Genomic DNA, 6,000 nt, shown 5'->3' on the forward strand with positions numbered 1-6,000 from the left:
AAGTGCACACCCAACACTTTCCATTCAGTTATGACCTTGACTGCTGATGTCCAGTGCATTTCCATCCTGAGTTCAGGCAGGGAGCCCCACAGGAGGGTCCCAGGACATAGAGGATGAGGAATTCCCTGTAGGCTTCCCAGGTGCCTGCAGAAGCTCAGCCTGAGACACAGCTGAGCTGCAGTACATTCCTGAGTGCTGTGACGTTCACACAGGGACCACAGACTGTTTCAGGATTAAAGGGAAATGCAGGTCGGGTTAAAGTCTGCAGAAAGTGAGTGTGGATCACCCACATGTAAAGTCAAAGGTTGGTTCAGTGCACACTTGCTCGTTGTGGCAGGAGAGGGCTGAGTGGAATAGTTGGTGTTTAACAGATCAACGGCCCTGTCTCAGCTCTCCCTGGTTATACAGGGAAAACTGAAACTGTCCAAAGCTTTCAGTGCCCTGAGGGTGCTGTCCTGTGTCAGGTTGGAAAAGATTCAATAGTGTCCTCAATATTCCCGCATCTCTGACCCTGCTGAGCACAGTCGCTGTCCATGAACCAAATGGTTCAATTAGGACTTCTTCCTTTTATATCAAACTTTCAATCCGTCAGTGAAGTTGGGAGGGACAGAATCAAAAAGTAGAATTCTTCCCTCAAAACTCTTACAGGAGAGAAAACCCCAATTCCCTGACAGGAACCAGGGATTCATCTCCCTCTGTGCCTGTGCATGACCAGAGTCTGCGCTCAGCGCATCTTGTGCGCCCCCTAGTGGTTCCGGGCGCCCCTGCAGGGAGGTTTGTGTCTGGGCTCAGCCCTAGGGCCCCTCACTATGTCTCTCGCACAGAAATAGGTGGCCCTGTCCGCGGCATTCAGACTTGTCATTTTCAGAGAGACCGTGTTCTCGTTGGTGTCTCTGGAGATGGTGAATCGGTCATTCACCCAGCTCGCGTAGTATGTGCTACCACCACTACTAATGTATCCGATGTATTTCAGCCCCTTCCCTGGAGCCTGGCGGACCCAGCTCATGTCGTTGCTACTGAGAGAGAATCCAGAGACTGTGCAGGTGAATGTCAGACTTCCTCCCGGCTTCACAGGGCCTCTCCCGGACTCCTCCGCCTACTGACAAGGACACCTGTAAACACAGACCACATGGTCAGGACACTGTCACGCACACTCTCTGTGTCTCTCACTCATGTCCTCTCCCAGACTCAGTGCCCCGCGTTCTCCATGATTACCTTTGAGCACAGCGACCAGGAGAAGGCAGCGCAGCCCAGTCTCCATGGTGAGCGTCTGTGTTGAGTGCGATCACTGAGTGGACACCTGGGAGTGCTGGGGCTGGAGCTCCTGTGCCAGAGCTGCAGGGTGAGGGCTAGGCTGGTTTTCATGGGCAGAGGGAGCCCTATTTGCATGTGCTGCTCCTATGCAGCAGGCATGGGGTCAGATGCCTCAACAGGACAGGGCCCAGGGAAGTTGTCTGTGTTCTTGGTGTGTTGGGTGATGGCTATGATAGAATTAAGATCATGTGAATTTTTATGTTATCATAATTTTAAAAAGTTGAAGGCAATGACCTTGTTTCATTTTAATATGTGTGTACCCTTCATATCGAGTGTTAGTAATATCATGTCCCTCATTTATTTAAATAACCATTAGTTACTTATCATCTATATGAAAGACATTGGGACAGAGATAGAGAGAGAAGGGGTGAGAGATACATAAATGTAGAGATGGACAGAAAAGGTGACAATGGGAAATTTATGCCTTTGGGTTGACAGCCCCAGACACCCCAAATGCCTATGACATCTAGGAGTTAGTCTTTCTGAACCCTGGAGCAAGAAACTGTGTCTGTAATTCCAACGTCGGTGGTAGGGGTTCATTTGCTTGTAGCATCATCTACAGTTTCCCATGATGCATTATGAGGGAAAAGTGTGGGAGGCCGTGAGGCTGGGCTCAGTCAGTTCTCTGATGGGAACACGGGTGACCCTAGTGGGGACTTAGCCAATTTTGTCCTAATGCCTGTCACCCACTTTTAAATTGACGAAATACTCAAGTGGATTTTTTCAGGTTAACTATGTTTTTTTCCTTATTCATCCATTGCCTTAAAGTTTAAAAACTGTTTAAACTGTTTAAAACTGTTCCTGAACACAGAACACTGTACATGGTAGTGGGGTTTGTGTGCTACTGGAATGTGCATGGTAGAAATGGGCACAGATGAACTCACTGTCATTCACATTTCCACCTCCTTCCCATCACTCTGTTGGGAGGCCTGGAGACCTCAGTTCTAGTCATTCTTGGAACCTGTTGTGTGTTGTGGTGAACTGAGTCAGCCCAAAGTGGTGTGGGCAGAATTATTCCTGCCTTTGGTGGTGCTTTGTGTCCTGGTATCAGCTGCCCTGTGTTCAATCTTCCCTGTTCTTTTTTTTATTTTTTGAGAGGCAGAGTGAACAGTGAGAGAGAGAGACAGAGAGAAAGGTCTTCCTTTGCCGTTGGTTCACCCTCCAATGGCCGTCGCAGCTGGCGCGCTGCGGCCGGCGCACCACGCTGATCCGATGGCAGGAGCCAGGTACTTCTCCTGGTCTCCCATGGGGTGCAGGGCCCAAGCACTTGGGCCATCCTCCACTGCACTCCCTGGCCACAGCAGAGAGCTGGCCTGGAAGAGGGGCAACCAGGACAGAATCCGGCGCCCCAAGCGTGACTAGAACCCAGTGTGCCGGCGCCGCAAGGTGAAGGATTAGCCTAGTGAGCCACAGTGTCGGCCACTCTTCCCTGTTCTGTAACCATGACTCTGAGTTTAGCTCAAGCACTGGGTAGAAGTCACTGTGTCACAATTCACCCGCAGTCCTGCATTTGGGTAATGCAGCTTTGTTCACAATAGTTCAGTCTACAAAGAACAAGTGTGCATAAAACAGTGAATGGATTCTTTCACATTTAGACAAAGAATATTATTCAGTATTAAGAAGGAGGTTGTTCTGTCATTAGGAAATGTGGGTCAGCCTGGAGCATACATACTAAAAGAAATGATCCAGGTAGATGTGGACACACAGTATGTGACATTAGTTATACATGCTGTGCACAAGCTTGAACTCACAGAGGTAGGCAGTGCAATGGTGAAAACTGTCTGCCATGATCCAAGTCAGGCTCCTGAATTTAGGCTGAGCCATCCCCAGCCTTTGCAGCCATTCAGGAAGTTAACCAGTGGATGGAATTCTCCCTCCATTTGTTGATCTCTTCCTCTCTTGCTATAACACTGTTTTTAAAATAAAATAAACAGAGACTTAAAATACATTGAAGATTAATTGTACATATGATTAGGAGCCTGTTTCCTAATGTTGAATGATCTCAAGCAACTGAATCCCAAGGGAAGAAATCAATTGTGTACATGCAGTGATGATAAGGTGGAGACAGGAGCAGCACTGGAGTGAGCCTGAGGGATTCCTGCCTCCCATATCAGGATGCTTAGTGCTGTGTCCTAGTTTGGTTCCAGTGTCATATTCCTGCCTGAGCACACTCTGGGAGGCCGTAGGTGAAGTTCCAAGTACTCCCACATGGGAGCCCTGGACAGAATTCCAAGCACCTGGCTGTCACCTGACCCAGCTAAATCTTTTGTAGCCACTGGGGAAGTGACACAGATATTAGAACATCACTGACAGTCTCAGTCTCTCTGTGGCTTTGGACAAATACATAAAGACAAGTTCTCAAATAAAATGATAAATTTTAAAATTCATAAAATATCTATAAATTATTAAAAGAAGATATATAGGCAAACATGTAAAATGCTATAAATCTGGGACCATCATGTATGTCCATGTTAGAAGCACATTGAGACATCGCATCGCTCTAGTTAGAATGGCTATTATCAGACATACCAGAGCTGACATGTTATATGGAGGTAGAGAGAGATGATAACCCTGGTACAAGTCTGTGTCAGGTTAATTAGTAAAACCGTTATGGAAAAGCATCAAAAACTAGAAACAGAATTATTACATGATCTTCAAGCACCATTGCATGGTACAATGAATATGAAATCCCAGGGAGGTGTCCAGGGGATCTGCAGTCACTGTGCCAAACACCTCTGCAGTTCCTTGTTCATTCAAAAGAGTTCACACATATGATCCAGTGACATCTCATGAAAGAAAGAATGGAAAATGAAGAAATGGACAAAGTTACATTTTAAAAGGAGTTTAAAAGCAGTACAGAGTAAGAAATTCTGTAATTTTGGACAACTTGGATGACCCTGGAGAATAATGTGCCTAGGATAATATGTCAGTAAAAGTACACTCTGCTAACCATCCAGGCCAGGAAGACACATAATATGTGATGCTACCTACATGGGATAAAAGGATGAACAATGGCCAGTCATGAAGATTCAGATCTCTGCATACTGGTGTTGTGTTTGCCAATGTTTTATGGAGATGATTAAAAAAGGCAGTGCACTCAGGCTTGGCAGCTGGAACCCAGGAGCTTGGAACTGCGTCAGTGTTCCCTCCTTGGGTATGAGGCCTCATAACAGATCCATCATCTACTGTCTTCCAGGGTGCATTGTCAGTACAAGTATGGGAAAGCGTGAAAATGGGCTCCATCCAGCAATGTGATATGCAGCCTGAGTGACTCCCACTGTAATGTCAATGAAAGACTCCAAATGGATTGACATTTGGAGCATAGACGTGGAGTGAAGAGCAGGGACTCTGGACACATGATCTCTGGGACTGGCTCTTCCTGCAGCTGTGATCCAGCCTCAGGACACTGGGCATCATGCTGGAGCCACAGACACAGCTCCCCATGATGTGGACTCCAGCTCCAGAGTGCACAGCCACTGTGTGTCCCACTTTCTGCTCTCCCTGAACCACACAGGTGCAGGTGGTCTCAGGACACTGGAGCAAAACTAGACCAGCTGGAAGTGCACACCCAACACTTTCCATTCAGTTATGACCTTGACTGCTGATGTCCAGTGTTTTTCCCTCCTGAGTCCAGGCAGGGAGCCCCACAGGAGGGTCCAGGACCTAGAGAATGAGGAAGTCCCTGTAGGCTTCCCAGGTGCCTGCAGAAGCTCAGCCTGAGACACAACTGAGCTGCAAGTATATTCCTGAGTGCTGTGACATTCACACAGGGACCACAGACTGTTTCAGGATTAAAGGAAAATGGAGATCGGGTATAAAGTCTGTTAGAAATGATGCAGGACACTCACAGTTTAAAATAAGACGGTTGGTTCAGTTCAGCACAGTCGCTCGTTTTGAAAGGAGAGAGATACTTAAATAGCAGATTTTTAAACTCAAACCCTGGCTCAGCTATTGCTGGATTGAAAGGGAAAAGTAAAATTGCCCTAAAGTCGGCAGTGTCCTAAGAACTCTGTCCTGACTCAGGCTGGACAACCCTCACGAGGTCCCCAGATTGTCCCACATCTCTGATACTGGAGACCACTGAACCTAAATTCGTTCATGTAGGACTTCTCCTGTCACATCAGAGAGTCAGTACAGGGTCAGAATCATCAAAGAAGAATTCTTCCCTCAAAACTGTTGCAGGAGAGGAAACCCCAATTCCCTGACAGGAAACCAGGGCTTGGGCTCCTTCTGCACCTGTGCATGACCAGAATCTGCACTCAGTGTGTCTTGTGCGCCCCCTGCAGGGCGGTTTGTGTCTGGGCTCAGCCTGAGGGCCCCTCGTGTGTCTCTCACACAGAAATAGGCAGCCGTGTCCGCGGCAGTCAGAGACACCGTGTTCTCCTTGGTGTTTCTGGAGATGGTGAATCGGCCATTCACCCAGCTCGCGTACCATGTGCTACCACTACCAGTATTAATGTATGCGATCCACTCCAACCCCTTCCCTGGAGCCTGGCGGAACAGGCACATTGCGTAGTTGTCACTGAAGATGAATCCGGAGGCTTTGCAGGAGAGTTTCAGGGATCCCCCAGGCTTGAACAGGCCTCCCCCGGACTCCTCCAGCGACTCACACTGGACACCTGCAAACACAGACGACATGGTCAGGAAGCTGTCACTCACACTCTCTGTGTCTCTCACTCATGTCCT

The sequence above is a fragment of the Oryctolagus cuniculus genome, chromosome 20, assembly GCF_051225735.1.
Source record: "Oryctolagus cuniculus isolate XC-2025 breed Fujian yellow rabbit chromosome 20, ASM5122573v1, whole genome shotgun sequence".
Lineage (NCBI taxonomy): Eukaryota > Metazoa > Chordata > Mammalia > Lagomorpha > Leporidae > Oryctolagus > Oryctolagus cuniculus.